Source organism: Octopus bimaculoides, chromosome 7 (genome assembly GCF_046866305.1).
Source record: "Octopus bimaculoides isolate indiv1 chromosome 7, ASM4686630v1, whole genome shotgun sequence".
NCBI lineage: Eukaryota > Metazoa > Mollusca > Cephalopoda > Octopoda > Octopodidae > Octopus > Octopus bimaculoides.
In genome coordinates this window covers 6,403,809-6,424,643 of record NC_142934.1, presented here as the reverse complement: position 1 = coordinate 6,424,643, position 20,835 = coordinate 6,403,809, and positions in this window count along the sequence as shown.

The following is a 20,835-nucleotide window of genomic DNA, read 5'->3' as shown; positions in this document are numbered from 1 at the left end:
AAAGCCAGGTCAATTCCTCCTCAACTTTTCGCGATTATCAAAGAATATGTATATGTATTTTTCCATATATGTATTTTCATACTTACACTGTTTTAAACATTTTCATCTTATTATCAGAGAATGTGTGATAATCAGTATGTAACACTACAAAGTTCATACAAAGCTTTATACTTTAAATATATTCATCTTATTATCACCAAAGAATGTATATATGCATTTTAATACTCAAACTGTTTTTTAACATTCTTTATTATTCTCAAAGACCTTTGATAATCTTTTTCTAAAAAAGTGAAACCGGTTAAGTAAATAAATATCTTCAAAATAAGTGCATTTTCAAACCTTCTTTCATATATATATATATATATATATATATATATATATATATATATATATATATATATATATATATATATATATATGTATATATATATAGATAGATTTAGATATATAGATAGATAGATATATAGATAGTTCAAATTCTGCCGAGGTCGACTTTGCCTTTCATCCTTTCAGGGTCGATAAATTAAGTACCAGTTACGCATTGGGTTCGATGTAATCGACTTAATCCCTTTGTCTGTCCTTGTTTGTCCCCTTCTATGTTTAGCCCCTTGTAGGCAATAAAGAAATAAGAAACGTTAGCACGCTGAGCAAAATGCTTAGCGGTATTTCGTCTGTCTTTACGTTCTGAGTTCAAATTCCGCTGAGGTCGACTTTACCTTTCATCGTTTCGGGGTCGATAAATTAAGTACCAGTTACGTAGTGAGGTCGAGCTAATCAACTTTCCCCCCTTTCTCCCCAAAAATTTTGAACCTTGTGCCTAGAGAAGAAAAGAAGAAGTACCATACGGAATATATTTAAGTAAAGAAAAAAAAGAAAAGAAAAGAAGAAAAACAAGAAGTGGCGACAGTCTGTTCGACCAAAACCTTTTAAGGCTGTGCTCCAGTATGACCGGAGTCCAGTTACTGAAACCAGTATAGCATAAAAGATACGACAAAAGTTAGACCTAAATGACGTTAAAAACCTAGATGTGTGTTTATTTTTTGCGGGTGGTGTTTGTTGCCGCTTGTTTAGTGACACAGTCCTGCATTCCGTAACAGTAGGAAACAGGCACTCCCTTTGCTGTGTTAAATTAACTCTATTCCCAGCTTTTATCCGGTTTTCTATATTAAATAGCATTCATTCCTCCTGCATATTTCACATATTTGATCCTTCATATTTTTGTATGGTAACCCATAATGCTGAATATTAAGTTGTACTTATGAAAAAGCTTCAGTTTTCAATTCTTGCAAAGTGATGACGGTGATGATGATGATGAGGATGATGATGATACTACTACTACTACTACTACTACTACTACTACTACTACTAATAATAATAATGAAGTCGGACATAGAAATAGAGAAGAGGAAGCCGGACGTAGACTTTGGTAGAGGAAAATACTGGAGAATCAGTTAATTATGATTCACACACTTACTGCAGCGGTCCTCCAGTTTTTCTAAGCCCTTTAAAAGAACTCGGAAGGTTGGGCCTCCAAATAGGCCTTTCGCGATACCCATAAAACCAGGAACTTTACAGCATCTCTTCGTCCATGCTGCAGACCTCTCTGAGTTACATCCGTTGGCTCATTTTCCTTTACACTCGTATCAGAATGTTGACGGGATTTGTCAAGCTCCTATATTCCTTAAAATGCTGATGATAGAATCATATAAGTTCGAAAATATACCTATCTCTCGTTGGCGCGCGAACTTTAACTCTCCAAATTTAATATTGGGTTGTCCGGAAAGTTCGTGCCGATTTATAGTAGCTTACTTTTGACTTATTTGCCATGAAACCATCTCAATTCTGGGAAGAGGGTATCTTCAAGTTAAAGGAAAGATGGAGATGCATTGTGCAACAAAATGGTTCATATTTAGTTGATTAAAAATGTAATGGCAAGTGTTTATTGACCTTTTTCTTTGCTTTAAAAATCGGCACGAACTTTCCGGACAACCCAATAGCTTTGTTCTGTCAATGCTCCATTTATCTCTATCTCTCTATCTCTCTTTCTCTTCTCCCTTTCTTCACTTTAGAGAAAGAAGCTACGATGGGGAAAAGGGTGAACGAGAATGGAGGAGAAAAGAGAAAAGACACCAGGAAATAAGAAGAGGTTGTAAGAAAGGAGATATCATGAGCAAAGGAGAAATTTATGGATGTAAGCGTGTGTATGCGTACATAAGGATCGCAGGGCAGGAGGAAGTGTTCACAGGCTATTGAATTAAGCTTTAACATATTTACTCAGTACCATATGTAACTGGTTTCCTGTAGAAGTTCACAAAAGCTATAGCTTTTTTTTTTTTCACTAACACTTCCTCATATGCCCACGATATACGCAATCATTCCTCTAAAGTACACACCTTTGTGTGTACTCAGAGAAAAATGAAATCTTTAAAACAGATAAAAGAAAAGCAAATATTTAAAGGTCTCGACGTTGACAAACGATTTGTGAAGCTGACGCCCTCTTTACAAGTATATCACATCGTATACGTTTCTGACACATTCTTAACGATGCTGACACATCTCATAGTGTGTTGACGTGGGTGGTTTTGGGAATAGTGGGACCGATGCTAATGTGAAACCAGTTATGTCTACATGGATTTCCTAATGTAGAATACGCTCACTCAAAGTTAAGCGTTTCAATGGAATTTTTTTCCTTTTATTTGGCTTTAAGCGGAGGCGGTTCTTAATCGTTTCCGTAAGTCAAAACATATCTTCTGTTATATCCTTTCACTTGTTTCAGTCATTGGACTGCGGCCATGCTGGAGGCACCGCCTTGAAGGGTTTTAGTCGAACAGATCGCGTGAAGGTCCGTGACATAGTGGCTAGGGAATTCAACTCACGAGTGTAACGTTGTGGGCTCAATACGTGAACGGGGGTGGAAATAACTTACTCTTCAGCATGAAAATTCTTGGTTTATGCCAAAATTAGAATGGATTATTATTATTATTATTATTATTATTATTATAAATATTATTACTAGCGCTTCTCTTAAGGCGGCGATCTGGCAGAATCGTTAAGCACGCTGGACGAAATTCTTAGCGGTATTCCGCCTGTCGCAACGTTATGAGTTCAATTTCCGCCGAGATCAATTTTGTTTTCCATCCTTTCAGGGTCAATAAATTAAGTACCAGTAAAACACTGGGTCGATGTAATTGATTATAACCCTTCCCCCAAATTTCAGGCCTTGTGCCAATAGTAGAAACTATTTTAAATTTAAACAATGATTTTGACGTTCACGGCTTTCCCAACAATTGTTGCCGCAGTAACTACTGCAGCAACAGCAGCAACAGCAACACAAGCAGCAGCAGTAGAAAAGCATATGACAAAGACAACAACAACAACAACAACAACTAGAGTAGGTCTGATTGAAGGTTACAGATAAATATACTAAACGAATATTCCTGCAGACGTTAAGAACACGACCACATTATTTTAGCTTTTGCTTCTCGCTCCAGTTCGATCGTTCCTAAAATAGCAATGCATCACTGTACGAACGCAGAAGAAGACGAAGAAGAGAAAATACGTCGAAGATTCCCCCCAAAACAAAACATTGGCTGCCTTCCCACTCCTTGAGGAAGTTTGCCAATGGACGAAGCAGCAGCTCTGTTGTTTATTTTCATCATTTCACAATGAATTATTAAGAAATTGTTTTCTATCATATATATATATATATATATATATATATACCATCATTTATCACCGATTCATTCATCACTGATACGAAATAACGCAGTATGCTCAATTGTGAACAGTGTAACGGTTACCACAATTGATCTGCTTAGAGCACAAAATCTTGGTTCACCGGCCATCGACAATGTTCAGGAGACCTTGGGGGTCTCAGAACGAAACCAGTTTTCCCTATATGTTCTATTATTCATTTGACATTGGTTCGTTTAACACGGTGTGTTTTTGAGACCAAGCACCAGTGATAAACGAGGATATACAAGGAATACAGACATACATACATACATACATTCTGTCCGTGGCACTCCGTCGGTTACGACGACGAGGGCTCCAGTTGATCGGATCAACGGAACAGCCCGCTAGTGAAATTAACGTGCAAGTGGCTGAGCACTCCGCAGACACGTGTACCCTTAACGTAGTTCTCAGGGAGATTCAGCTTGACACAGAGTGTGACAAGGCTGGCCCCTTTGAATTACAGGCACAACAGAAACAGGAAGAAAGAGTGAGAGAAAGTTGTGGTGAAAGAGTACAGCAGGGTTCGCCACCATCCTCTTCTGGAGCCTCGTGGAGCTTTAGGTGTTTTTGCTCAATAAACATGAATGTGCTAATCGCTGTTATGTTTCATTATAGAAGACAACTTCTCCTTTCAGACGAATCTGTGACCATAGCACACAAGGTTCATGAGCACGAAAGGACTTTAGCACAGTCGGTGTTTCATCACCGTTGTGTCTTGTTAACTGAAGGCACCCTGAATTCACGTCCGAATCTGTCGGTATGTGTTAAGAATATGCAAGTCATCGTGTTGGTTCTTGCTGCCCATCGTGCATATGACGATCTTCTATCGGATGGCAGACATTAACGCGCATCAGCAAATAATTTGCTTGCTGACGTTTTAAACGAAAGCAGCAACCTTTCAGCTTTCTTAGTCCACAGTACTGTTGGCTGACGAGACACAATGATGTCAAAATAACGGATGTCCAGGGTCCCTCACATTGATGAATCGAGTAGTGTGTTATGTACGCCTATCAGCAGTGTACATACTTTAGGTATAATACATAGACAGCTATTTTAATACGACCTCAATTGTGTGTACCAGATAAGAAAAAAATGTTAGAAATTTCAATTTTTCTGGTTAACACACACACGCGTCCGACATACTGGGCCTTATCTTTATCAGTTGATATCGTAATCACTCCTCTGGGTCAGTTACTTTGTGTCATTCCACACACGCATACTTATGTCTGTCTGTATGCCTGCCTGTCTGTCTGTCTGTCTGTCTGTCTGTCTGTCTATCTACCTATCTATCTATCTATCTATCTATCTATCTATCTATCTATCTATCTATCTATCTATATACTTGCAGCTGCACAATTTCCTGATGTCTGTTGGATGACAACTAAATAGATAAATAGCCTAATCATGAACCCTCTTGCTTCAGCGTTACGACGCGCTTTGACACAGTTTCAAATTACAACGGTTCTGTTTGCAAAACGAACGCATTCCTAGATCAGAACATAAAACAATGTGGATATGAAACTCATATATATGCGTGATGGTAGCTAATACAACAAACAAACACGATTAATGTCACCCACCCCCGCCCCATCATTTCGCCAAACCACCGCTTTTTCCTCCACACACCAACCCTCATCTACATTTAGAGAGAAAGCGAGATACAGTATCTGCGACAATACAAAACAGCGGGTGAAAGAAAGAAGTATGTATGCCTAAAGATAGAATGGGAATTAATATAACGTAACACAAACCAGCGCAGACAAAATATTAGCTGAGTAGGAAGCAGAAGTATTTTCCCATTTCATAATTTTTATTCACAGTTAGTTGTTGGTCATTCCAATAACCATTTTAACTTGCAAACATTTAAAATACACACACACATACATACATATGTATATATGTATGCATATATATATATATATATATGCATGCATATATATATATATATATATATATATATATATATATATATATATATATATATATATATATATATATATATATATATATGCATATATATATATATATATATATATATATATATATATATATATATATATATATACACATATATATTTATATATATATATATATGTAGGTATATATATGTATGTATGAATGTATGTATGTATCTATATGTTTGTGTGTGTAAGTATGAAACTAGCAAAAGAGACATATACACACGCATATATCAATGTATATGTGGGATTGCTTTTACGTATCAGTGCTAACCCCCCCCCCCACACACACACACACATACACACACATGAATGCTGCTAACAAGCCTGGAAAGTATAGCAAAAAAAAACAAACATAAAAAAAACAGGATAATAAACGAAAGAATGGAAACAGGCAATGTGTACGAAAATGGAAGACTTAAGATCGAGGGAAAGTGAACATTTCAATCAAAGTTTGTAATTATAAGGTGAGTGTGTGGGCTAGTTGTATGACCAGTGACTAAGTGCATTTCATTCAGACTGAGAATTAAATTAAAAGAGAAATACAAAATGCTTACAAAAGACCCAAAGAAACAAACAAACATTAAAATAGAATTTTAAAAAAGCAGCGAAAAAAATATTACGCATTTTCAATTGTTTACAACGCCCCCGGTTAAATAACAACAGAGAGACAAAGACAATAAGAACGGACTTAGGATACAACAAAGAATGACAAAATGTTTGTTGTGTTCTAAAATATAGGTTTGAGAAAAATATTCTGGAAATTTCTTTTAATATGTAAAAATAACGCAAAAGAAAGTAAAGAACTAATCAATTAAATGTATTGTAAACGTTAAAAAGAAACAATGGTAAATACACACACACACACACACACATACACACACACACACACACACACACACACACACACACACACACACACACACACACACACACATATATAGTGTGTGTAACGAAGGAACACGGATTTTAAGTCGAGGTAGATACCGCAGGAACACTCTGATAAGATCCAGATTTAGTTAACCATTTCTAATAACAGGAAACATGCGAAATCGTGTAGAATTATGGTTATACTCTTTTCGATTGTTGGATCCTGAGTATAAGAATGGCAATTTTTGGATTGGAATTTTTTTCCTATAATTATTCTAATAGAAATCAATTAGAATCACAAAATCCTCACATTTAAGGACTGTAAGACATTAGACAATAAATAAATAAATACATGAATAAATAAAAAGCATTTATAAATTAGAAAATTACTATTTTTAAATCTCACAACGTGAGATATTTTGCAACAGTACTTTGTAGTAAAGATTGTTTGCCAACATAACATGGCAGTCCTGGTTTAGGACTAGTGTTGCTGTAATTTAGCCCCAGGAGAGAGATCGTGTCGTATAGCCAGCTGGAGACGATGTCTCCTGGGGCTAAATTACAGCAACATTAGTCCTAAACCAGGACTGCCATGTTATGTTGGCAAACAGTCTTTACTGCAAAAAATAAACATGTTTTGGAATTAAAAGAAACCAAACACATCAGTAAGACACTTTAACAGAATGTGATGACCGCGTATATGATGAAGGCGAAAACGTGGCAATGTGGTAAGAAGCTTGCTTCGCAACCACTTCGTTCTGGGTTCAGTTCCACTGTGTGGCACCCTCAGTAAGTGTTTTCTACTATAGTGTCGGGCCGACCAAAGCCTTGTGAGTGGATGTGTTTGACGGAAACTGAAAGAAGCCCGTCGCATATATATATGTATGTATGTGGATGTGTGTATGTATTTGTGTGTCTATGTTTGACCCCATCCCCACCATCGCTTGACAACCGACGCTGGTGTGTTTACGCCTCTGTAACTTAGCAGTTCTGCAAAAGAGACCGATAGAATAAGTACTAGGCCTACAAAGAATAACTCCTGTGGTTGGTTTGTTCGACTAACGGCGGTGCTCCAGCATGGCCGCAGTCAAATGACTGAAACAAGTAAAAGAAAAAGAATGAAAGAATATATATCAGGTGAGAAGTAAAACAAAAAAAGAACAACCAGCTTGAAAATACCTGGTGACAGGATCCGTTGGGATGGTTTGTGACACGGGACGTGATTACTTCAGACTTCTAGGGCTTAAGCCAAAGCTGACAAAACAGATTAGACAACTTTGTGCCGCGGCAAGTTAGTCATTAGCGGTTTAGTGAGATGGTACAAAGATGGACGGCAAAAGGTTTCTGAATTTAAATACCTGGACATACACTACGGCATGCTTGCACCCAGAGAATTGAAAGAAAACTGCACGGAAAATACAATCAATCAACAACAATTGAAAAAAATTTACTAGTAAATAATTTGATAGTTCGGTCGCAAAATATAAATGAAAGATATACAGGGTCGTCCGAAAGTCTTGTTACCCCCTATCAAAATGTGATGAGAACAATGGAAGGACAAGTAGTACAGTAATCCAAAGCACGAATTGGATTTAGTTTATTCACTTTCATTGACGCTGTCTCACATCGAGAAGGTCTGTGTGAACATCATCATTTTCGTGGCAAAAAATTATGCTGCGTTTACGTCCCCGTAACCTATCAGTTCGGCAAAGGAGACCGATAAAATAAGTACTAGGCTTACAAAGAATAAGTCTTGGGGTCGATTCGCTCGTCTAAAAGCGGTGCTCCAGCATGGCCGCAGTCAAATAACTGAAACAAGTAAAAGAGTAAAAGAGAATATTGAAAAAAAAAAACAACAAAAAACCAAGCATAGTGGTTACGGTTGGAACGCCATTCGATCAGAAGAGATCTGTTTGATTAAAGCCAATCTAGATGTTTTAAACTTCAACACAAGAATAAGCAGCGCCATAACTAGTACAACCATTACCACCACCACCCCCACCACCGTTTGTATCACTAATCACCACCGACGACCCCCCCACCCCTGCCTCGTCAACGACTACACCTTCCTCACCGCCGGCTATTCCCCAATGTAAACTCAAACAATACTAGTTTCACCTCGACTTAATTGTTTAATAGTTTCAACCTTGATGTCTAGACACGTTTCAAATGTAAATACTAGAATATTCTAAAGCTATCAAAGTCAATTTTCACGCTCACTTTAAATTAATTCCAAGTTTGGTCGCTTTGGTTTTTGTCTAGCAGAGTGCGCCCGCCCGCGCGCGTATGTGTGTGTGTGTTGTGTTGTGTGCGAATGTTTGTGTACACATATATACCTACATATAACTTACACACATCTAAATCGCAACAAAAGATGCGCCAGACTGGCAGAATCGTTATCCTGCCAGACAAAATGCCCAGCGGCGTTTCTTCCGACTTTACGTTCTAAGTTCGAATTCCGCCGAGATCGACTTTGTTTTTGATCCTTTAGGAATCGATAAAATAACTACCAATTAAGTATTTGTGGTCGATGTAATTAACAGGACTCCTTCCCACAAAATTTCAAGCTTTTCTTAGAAAATCCCTTTATTTCTAATTTAATTCTTCTGTTTGCAAATCCGTGGTTACATAGCTTGATGTATCTTCGATGATAGATAGATAGATAGATAGATAGATATGTTTCTTTATTGGCCACACAGAGCTGAACACAGAGAGGACAAGTTACAAAGTAGAGCTTTTCTTTTGGGGGGAAGGAAGGAAGGAAAAAAAATATAAATAAAAATATACAAAATAAAAAGGGGGGTAGATTTTCGATCAAAAGGGATCTTAAAAAAAAACGATCAATAGCGATCGTTTACCACAGAAATGTCATGATGTAAAGTGTAAAGGGGGAAACAGATTAGGTTTACCCGTGGGAAGAAATCCCTACGGAAAAGACCACGGTAACCTTGGCCAATAATGTCACGCAGAAAAACACATTACAGTAATTTTTTTTTCTGGTTTATAGTGTTATGCTGAAGGTGGCTACGTCATTCACACCTGCCATCCTTGCTACATTCACCCATCTTTTTTTTTTAAGCATTCACTAGACAAGACTTCCCTTTCTACTCTTACCTTCCTCTTCAAGGGATAGATAGATAGATAGATATGTATGTATGTACCTGCGTGCGTATGCATGTTTGTGTGTGCGTGTTTATGTATGACTGTATGTGTGTATATATGTGTGTGTGTGTGAGTGTGTGCGTGCGTGCATGCGTGCATGTGTATGTACGTCTTTATGTTTATACTGTTACGCTGTGACCTTAAATCTCCTGTAACTTAGCCGTTCAATAAATAACGATCGACAAAATAATTCTGAAAATTATCAAACTTTGAACATCTTTAAAACTTTTGCAAAATTTTTCTGGAATAAATGAATAACAAGTTCGGATTCAGCGTCAAAAAATCACATCTATATTATACATTAAAAATTTTTTTAAAGATAATTGTAAACAGTGACGGACACCACAAAGATCCAGATAACGGAATACAGTACAAGAATGAGAAGGGGTAACTCGGTGCAAAGGGATGTGGCTGTTGTTTCGCCCCGGGTCAGCTTTGATCGAACAGACACATGATCAAAGGTTGTCTAGCTATGACCATTCCTATTTTCTTTGAGGACAGGAAACCCTTGTCAAATTATCTAAAGTGTTCTTATCGAAGACGGCAGGGTACTCGTAACAGAGAGTTAATAAGCAAGGCGATGAAGTGTGAAGATTGGTGGGAAAGGGGCAATAATGAGTTCTACAGAGCTTAGATAAGCAGTCACAGGCGAGGTGGTCCACAACGGTTGCAACAATGGAATTTAGGAGTGTTGTGAGAATATAAACATATGTACACACACACATAAACACACACACATACGCATACATAAGCACACACATACACAGACATACATACACCCACACGCACACATACATATACATACACGAGTGTGTAGATATGTATGTTTTTGCATTTATCTCTTTCACAGGTTTCAGTCAGTTGAGTGCGGCCTTGCTGGGGCACCGCCTTGAAGAATTTTTAGTCGAATCTTATTTTTTTGAAGCCAGGGACTTATTTTATCGGTCAATTTTGCCGAACTGCTAAGTTTCAGGGATGCAAACACACCAATACTGGTTGTTAAGCGATGGTGGTAGTGGGGTGGACAAACACAGACACAAAGACGCACGCACGCACGCACGCACACACACACACACACACACACACACACACACACACACACACACACACACAACGGGCTTCTTTGAGTTTCCACCTGCCAAATCCACTCACCAGGCTTTGGTCGGCCCGAGGCTATAGTAGAAGACACTCGCCGACGGTGCCACGCAGTGGGACTGAACCCGGAACCATGTAGTTGGGAAGCAAGCTTCTTACCACAGACCCACGGCTGCGCCTATTTGTATGTGAGCATGTATGTATGTATGTATGTATGTATGTATCTATCTATCTATCTATCTATCTCTTTCTCTCTCTCTCTCTCTCTCTCTCTCTCTCTATTTATCTATCTTTTTCTCTATATCTATCTATCTATCTATCTATCTATCTATCTATCTCTTTCTTTCTCTATGTATATCTATCTATCTATCTATCTATCTATCTATCTATCTATCTATCTATCTATCTCTTTCTTTCTCTATGTATATCTATCTATCTATCTATCTATCTATCTATCTCTTTGTTTCTCTATGTATATCTATCTATCTATCTGTCTGTCTGCCTGCCTGTCTGTCTGTCTGTTTCTGTGTACGCGTGTGTGTGTATTAACATTTTGCAAAGAAAAGGATGATGATGACTTCAAAGTATCGGGCTTGCTCGCCCTTATCAGACAGTCTGATAAATGTGCGTAGGCCAAAACTGTGAAGCTGCTATTAACCTTTTCCTCTCTCAAGGTTTTATAGGTATTTCACTGAAAAAGATTGAGAAATCCAGCGAGTTTAATGTTGTGTTGTTTTTGCATATAATTTGACATAAAGAATTACCATCCACACACACACACACACACACACATATGAAATTTCAATCCTTACGTCATAGCCTGACTACAAAACTCCAAATATACGTAACATTATACGCAACCGAGCGAGCTGTATCGGAGTATGGCAGTTTAATGTAGCATAGATATGGAACTTTAATACTTATGACAACGTGTCGTGTCTATATATATATATATATATATATATATATATATATATATATATATATATATATACATATACAGCTAGAAAGAAAGTTAGATAGATAGATAGATAGATAGATAGATAGATAGATAGATAGATAGATAATGGGGGAAGCGTACGTGTGTGTGTAAATGTATGTACACATATACATAAGGCAAGCAGGAGAAGAAAATTGCTTAGTAGGGAAAGATGGTATATTCGGAGATGTAATGCGTGAGAACACGTGACTGAGTATGCATGTACACTTCACCACAAACGCTCATGAATGCAAGAAATATGAAAGAACGAGGTTAAAGTTTATTTACAGAGAAAACAGAGGAGAAGTCGCTTGTTTTTTTATGTACCAGTACGAGATTATCAGTGATGTCTAGATGTTTTGAAAGGCGAAAGATGATCAGTAGAGTTGTTATTGTGACGGCACGTGGATTAGCAGTGGCTAGGATGTTGTACTCATGATTGTACTTTCGATTCTTGGAGAAAAGAATGAGAGAAAGTTGTGGCGAAGGAGTCAGTAGAAGTTCACCATTACCTTCTGCCGGAGCCGCGTGAGGCTTAGGCGTTTCGTTCATAAATACTCACATCGCTCGGTCTTAGATTCAAACCCGCGATCCCTCAACTGCGAGTCCACTGCTCTAACCACTTGGCCATGTGCCTCCACAATTACCCCATTACTTGACTGGTATTTATCTTATCTTCCTCGAAACAATGAAAGGCAAATTTGACTTCGGTGGAATTTGAACTAAGAACGTAAAGACCCGAACGAAATGCCGCTAAGCGTTTTGTCCGTTGTGCTAACGATTCAATCAGCTCGCAATATTAGCTACAAATCTAATATCAAAAGTACATCTTAAAGAACATCGGATATTTTTTAATAAGATAAAACCACATCAAAACTAGATTTATCATGTCCACTGTGAAAGAGCTTACAGGAGTTCTTGTCACAATAATCGATGACACAAAGAAAGATTTCTATCATCTAAAATACTGTAACAGAGAATAATGTATGAATGTTTCTATAAATACGGTTCTTAAACGTCTGCAAAGCTAAGTTGATCGTCCGAGCAGCAGCAGCAGCAGCAACAATGTCAGCAGTAGGAGCAGCTGCACGATAAGCAGCGGCAGAGATTTCGTTTCTATGTTTGTTCAGCTATGAATATATCTAGTCAGTGGAGGCGCAATGGCCCAGTGGTTAGGGCAGCGGACTCGCGGTGATAGGATCGTGGTTTCGATTCCCAGACCGGGCATTGTGAGTGTTTATTGAGCGAAAACACCAAAAACTCCACGAGGTTCTGTGGAATCTTGGGGCTCATCACAGATTCTGTCAGTCGGGTTTTTCACAGATTTCGCATAAGACACATGCCTGCTCGAAGAATTTCACATTTTTCCGCTTTATTTCTAGCTCCAAATGACTTTAAAAAAAAAAAAATATCTATCACTGTCTTTCTCCATTTCTAAGTTAAAGGAAAAAAATGAAGCAACTCTGCAAAACACACAGACACACAGAATAACAGCAACCAGATAATGACAGCGGAGAGCACAACAAACATCAGCGATCTGACTGTCGACTGTACTCTTGACAAGAGATGCCAGTTAGTCTTTTACACCTATCAGGCTCGTTCGCATTAACCGGAATTGCTGGATAATATATTCATACATATATATATGTAGTTGAAATTTATAGAAAAACAAAAGACGAAGACAGATGTATGAACAGAAAAGCAAGTGTAGTAGTTTGACACCCGGGAAAATGAAAATGTTTTTTACATTTCGAGCCTACGCTCTTCAACAGAAGTGAATATGAGGAAATGAAGAGTGAGAGAAAGGGAGAGAGAGAGAGAGAGAGAGAGAGAGAGAGAGAGAGAGAGAGAGAGAGAGAGAGAAAATAAACAGAGAGAAAAGACTTGTAAATTTCAGCGGCCCAGCATGCTGAATACACACACACACACACACACACACACACACACACACACACACACACACACACACACACACATATATATATATATATACATATATGTGGTAGAAAAAGTGAAGATAACTGTGGTTATATTATCGTTGATGATGCCAGTGATTCTTGTTAAGGTGGGGTGTTAAAAGTGATGAACGTAACATTAAGGTGTGTGTGTGGATGGGGGGGGGGGTGGGGGTGATAGTGGTCGTGATTGTGACGGTGGTGGTAGTGGTAGTATGGCAGTATTGCCGATAGTGATGACTGATAATGGTCCATATTAAAAACAACGTTCTCTCCCTTTAATGAAGGTCGTTACTCGAAACGTCAATATTCTCATCTTCTCGTGACATTAAAAGCTTATACTTTGCAATCATTAGATATTTTCCTGTGCAGCGACTGCTTTACACTAGTTTTAACTATCACCATTCGTCTATTAAATATCCATATCTTATCAGCTGAGCGAACTATGACATTTAGTAACTGAAAACTGTTCATGAATTGTTAATCACTATTCTTTCTGACATAAACAAATTTCACAAAAATTATCATAAAGGCAGATTTAAAACGATGTTTTTCTTAAAAATACTACTACTATTACTACTACTACTACTAATAATAATAATGATAATGATGATGATGATGATGATAATAATAATAATAATTATTATTATTTAAATTTTTTGCCACAAAGGCAGCTTGAGGAAGGTGGGGGTGAGTCGATTACTTCGACCCCAGTGTTCAACTGGTACTTATTTTATCGACCCCGAAAAGATGAAAGGCAAAATCGACCTCGGCGGAATTTGAGCTCAGAATGTAGCGGCAGACGAAATACCGTTACGCATTTCGTCCGGCGTGTTAACGATTCTGCCAGCTCGCCGCTTAAATAATAATAATAATAATAATAATAATAATAATAATAATAATAATAATAATAATAATAATAATAATAATAATAATAATAATAATAATAATAATAATAATAATAATAATAATAATAATAATGATGATGATGATGATGATGATAATAATAACAAATGCATTCAGAAAGCGCAAACCTCCGCCAAGGCAACACCAAAGTCCTCTCAACGAGTAGCCGATGATTTTTAAAATGAGAATATCTGAAATAAACTCGATTGCTCTCATAAACGAGAATACTAAAAATGAACTTGACCAATCTCAAAAATTAAGTAATCGTTAGCATGATGTGTAATATCTTAGCGGCATTTCGTCTATCTTTACGTTCTGAGTTCAAATTCTGCCGAGATCGAGTTCGCCTTTCATCCTTTCGGGGTCGATAAAATAAGTACCATTTGAACACTGGAGTAGATGTAATCGACAATCTCCCTCTCCATAAATTGCTGGCCTTGTGTCAAAATTTGAAAGCAATATTGTATTCATTATTGGCCACAAGGATAAACAATGATACATTTTAAAAAGTGTTATGAATGACGTAATATAATAGTAACAAAATATATAATGGCGGAGTGTATTTTACATCAGTAAAATTTATTTCCGGTCAATAGCGACCATCCCATTTAAAGTTCTGAGGATTAAATACTTTTAAAATGTATATCTGAAAATATTTTACGCTTAGAAGTCACCGTGACATCACAGTCTCTAACTGTCTCAACAGAAAAGAACAAACTCTTTCATCAATGAAGAAATCAAAAGAAATGCACCGCTGCGATCGGTCGAATATTGTGTAACAAACAGAATTTATCACACACAACGTTTTCAAAAATCTTTTCATCTTTTTTGTCTATAAATTTTTGCTATCATTTCCGGTGGTTTTATGACTATGCAAAGTTGCCCACCCGTGTGTGATTGAAGTCACATGACGATCTAGTCGTGTCTTTTTTAGAAAGGGTGGTTACACTGGGACAGTCTCCTGTGGTCTTCTCCCAGTACACAGGAAGTTCCTAATGAACAAGTGTTTCCCACCCACTGAACAAACATTTTTACATCATACCTACAAAAACACGAGTACCCCACTTCCACACACTCACACACTCACGCTCGAGTACATGTATAACCATGCTCAAGTGCACACACACGCACACACACACACACACGCCCACTAATACGCCTTCTTTTTAAATTCCAAGTCAGCTCTAATTATGCAGGCTTGTCATCAAAGGCGTTCTAGCAATGACCGTCATGCCTTTTTTGTGTATCAGCAACTACATCGTTACTGTGTTCATTCAATTTTAAAGATAGTAAGGTAATTTTGACGGATATTTGGCTGCTATTTCTATCGTGCGGCAATTTCATGTACGGGCTCCATGAGTGGATCACGGCTGCACATGACAAGTCCCACAAAATACAAGAACCAAGTACACGCTTTGTTTCCCTTTCTCCACCAAATTGTTTCAAGATATATTATGGGTTAATACCTCTATCCTCGTTTATCACGGTGTTTTGGTTTAAAAAACAACAGTGAGATATACGAAAGAGTGATACATGAATCATCTCCATACACTTTGTAAATGGAACAAATGGTAGATTCATTGACACCAAAATTACGTCTCACAGCAGCGAAGCCTCCACAGTCGCATAAGGACGAAAACCTCATTGCTCACCAGCTAGCTTGACCTCAACAATTTCCCTCCATCATTTTCCTAGACACCCAGCGTAGATTTTACCAAGGTGGGGTGGAGGTACTCAGCAAGGAGATTTCTCTATAATTAGAGCACCCTCTCTTGTTCTTTCCCTTTTTAAAGAATCGGGATTACCACTCAGGATTGCCATTGCTTTAGTATCTGACATACACGAGTCAGCAGTACATTATTGGGTAGCGGAACTATACTGTAGAGTATACCTTCTTAAGTGGAAGCCTGTGGTTCTGTGGATAGGGTGTTGGACTCATGATCGTAAAATTATGGTTTCGATTCCTGGGGCAGCTGATGCATAGTGTTGTTGGGAAAAACACTTCATTTCACGTTGCATCCGACCGGTCATTCAGCTGTCAAAAATAAGTATTCCTGCGACGGACCAGCCTCCCATCCAGCGGGGAGTATATTCGCCAGAGAATCCGGGAAACCGGCCCTACGAGTGTATACGACTCGAGTGGAAGCTTTATCCATCAACCTTCATAACTTCTAAAGCAATGCAAGCTGGCGCTGCGATATATAAACAAATATGCTGGACATATTCGTAATTTTGAGGGAGGGGCCTGTCGATTAAATCGAGCCCAGTATGAAACTGGTACTTAATTTATCGACCCCGAAAGGCAATTTGAACTCAGAACGTAAAGACAGACGAAATACCGCTAAGAATTTCGCCCGACCGCCCAATATGCTGGACAAATATAATCCTTTCTGTGATAAGCACAAAACCTGAAAATTTGGAAGAAGGTTCTAGTCAATTATCTAGTTACTACTTATTTCATTGAAACCGAAAGGATGAAGGCAAAGTCGAACTCGGCAGCATTTGAACTCAGAACGTAAAGACAGACGAAATACCGCCAAGCATTTCGTCCCGCGTGCTAATGATTCTCCTAGTACGCCGTCACATCCCAGACAAATATAATAAATACTATCATTGGACTGAAAAAAGAGATAACTTGGATCGGTTTCGGTCCTTGGTGGAACCCTCTTAAAATAAATCATATTCTGGCCTTTATCTTTGGAAAAAATAATTCCTATGCATATCTATGGAAACACTATAAATAACAACTTCACTAAATCGGTAAATCTGATCTGCATAAATAACGCTTCACTGACAGCTAGGTCAGACATATTAATTATTAATGTACGAAGCGATGTGTCTTAGATAATGGAAATGTGCTCTAATGTATGTCCTGCGTTACATTTCCATTAATACATTTAATCTTGTGTGAAACGGAAAAAAGATTATCATTGTCATTCACATTCTGTCACTCTAGTCCTACTCACACGCATTCACAATTGTACACACACATACGGCCTTTCAAAGTTTATGTGTGTGAGTGTGTGTCTCTATGTATGTATGTGTATACATCTATATATATATATGTAAATATATGTATATATATATATATATATATATATATATATATGTGTGTGTGTGTGTGTGTGTGTGTGTGTATACATATACATACATATAGTTACCGGTATTTATGTACACATTTGCAATATATATATATATATATATATATATATATATATATATATATATATATATATATATATATATACATATATATACATATGTGTGTATATATATATATATATATGTGTGTGTGTGTGTGTGTGTGTGTGTGTGTGTGTGTATGTATATATGTGTGTGTGCATATATATTATATTTATATGTATGTGTGCATGTATATATATATATATATATATATATATATATCAGTTGTCGGCTGTCTATCTACTCCCCATTTCGAGCAATCAACAGCAATATGAGTCTTCGAAGACAGTTGCTCCCTTAAATATCAAAATAAAATTTTGGAGTTATGGAGGGTCAAATTTAGGAACAAAAACAGGAGAGTGGAGCCAAACCGGGAAACCGAACGAAAATAAACATGGAGGGCCGTTAGACCTGAATGAAAGGAAAATAGTGAACGCTGAGAGAAATATTTTCTTTGAAAAGAGAAAAGATAGAAGAGAGAGGTAAGAGACGTCCAGTCCTTAGAACGTCTGTGCAGGAAAGAAAAATGGCCAGGCGAAGAAAAGAAAGATGGACGATGGTCACGTGTGATCAACGAGAGAGAGAGAGAGAGAGAGAGAGAGAGAGACACACAGACAGATAATATATGTATGTATATGTATATATATATATATATATATATATATATATATATATATATATATATATATATATATATATATATATATAGTGTTTGTGTGTGCTTTTTAATGGATTTGTTATAATAGTGTATATTATATATTCCATAGTCTTCTGTCATACACCTTCGCGCTTATCACTGATGCTCCACCATAACTGTTAAAATCAAATGCTGTTCACTTCTTATATGCTTTGATACGCTTATCTTGTATTCAGTGGTGGATTAGCACACAAATAGATGGAGGGAAATATGAGGCGGGTAACGTGTTAGGCTTGGAACGGATAGACAAAAATTTGAAAAGTGATGACAAAATTTTAAACACACTCAAACACAAGCAAGAAAATTTGCGCTCAGTGAATTGTATGCTTAAAAGGCGGGAAAGGAAGAGAAGAAGACTGACTTTCCGACTGAACTCTTTATCAAAGTGGAATAAGAAGCGAGATAAAAGAAACTAGAAAAGGAAGGATACGGTGCGTATCTTTCTGCTAAATGCTGTAGAGGCGTTTGAATTTATTTCTTTGATATTCTTTCTCTTTGCTTCTTTCTCTTTCTTCTTCTATTCGTTTCTCTTTTCCTTTCTTATTTCATGCCTCTGTTTTCCTTTTCTCTTCCTTGTCGATGTTTTCCTTATATTGAACTTTGTGATCGTTCATTTTAATAGGCAGAGAAGAGTGTCAAAAGACTTTGATACCCGACCTGTTATTATGATCCATTTAGAGATAAAAAGATGAGGTTTCAGTGGTAAGGGTTGCTTTCCAATGAATTTACTAAACTGTGAGTGATAATAGTGAGTATGACTCAAACAGACGAGCCTACACTCAACCTGTACATACAGACGGCTGAAAGCCACCCAGAGAAGTCACTTGTCTTTGGAAATATGGGTAATCCATGATCATGTGGTTCTCTGATTGATCCCATGTGATACCGTCCAGCCCCATTAGAAGACACTTGCCCAAGTTCCCGCGCAGTGACTGTGAACCCGGAACCATGTGGTTGGGAAGCAAGCTACCTGCTACGCAGCCACGTCGCACCTGTGCTGAGTACGACCAAGGACACAACGCGACACCCAGCCCGAGAACGGAACCCGCAATCATGCAACAGCGAGGTGCAACACCTTAACCACTCGGCCACGCGCCTTCTCAAATTTAATGAAACCATCTCAGCAACAGTCTGCCATGAAAATAACCTCTGTCTTTGAAAGTTCAGACACAAAATAATACTCACTTAAGACACTTTCCAAGAAGACTTTCTTTCTGTCTGAAAGTAAAAAAGAAGAAAAAGGGTGTTCGTTATTTCACAAAAGTTACCTCGTTTCATTCTTCTTTGTTTACGATGTTTGAAAGAACTTGCAGTGATATATATATATATATACATATATATATATATATATGAAATACATACATGTGTATGCATGTATGTGTGTGTGTGTATGTATATATTTGCATATATGTATATATATACATATATATATGTAGATATATATATATATATATATATATATATATATATATATATATATATATATATATATATATATATACGTACATATATACATACATACATACATACATACATACATACATACATACACACATACATACATCGTTTTACAGAAATAATGTAGCCGTTAGGGAGCATGCCACGTCTGATCAAATTGTTGGCATCGTTTGATTAATGAATATTAAAATAAAACTGGTCTCGACTGCTCATCGAGGGAAGCAAGTTGATACACACGGAAAAAGCATATGGGGGTGTTGGTGATCTGCGGAGACTAGTTCGGAGGCTATTTGTCAAGACGGAGTACGATTGTGTTCAAAATTTGTTAGTTGTTCGACAGAGTGGAAATGTCAATACGCAGAGAGAATTGAAAAGAAAAAAAAAAGATCTATAGATACACAAACTTATATAAATATAGATATGTGGTGATGCCTGCTTACATAAGAATAGGAAAGAATGTGTATGTGCTGTGCGCGTGTGTGTGTGTATGTGGAGGCGCAATGGCCCAGTGGTTAGGGCAGCGGACTCGCGGTTGTAGGATCGCGGTTTCGATTCCCAGACCAGGCGTTGTGAGTGTTTATTGAGCGGAAACACCTAAAGCTCCACGAGGCTCCGGCAGGGGATGGTGGCAAACCCTGCTGTACTCTTTCACCACAACTTTCTCTCACTCTTTCTTCCTGTTTCTGTTGTACCTGTAATTCAAAGGGCCAGCCTTGTCACACTGTGTCACGCTGAATATCCCCGAGAACTACGTTAAGGGTACACGTGTCTGTGGAGTGCTCAGCCACTTGCACGTTAATTTCACGAGCAGGCTGTTCCGTTGATCGGATCAACTGG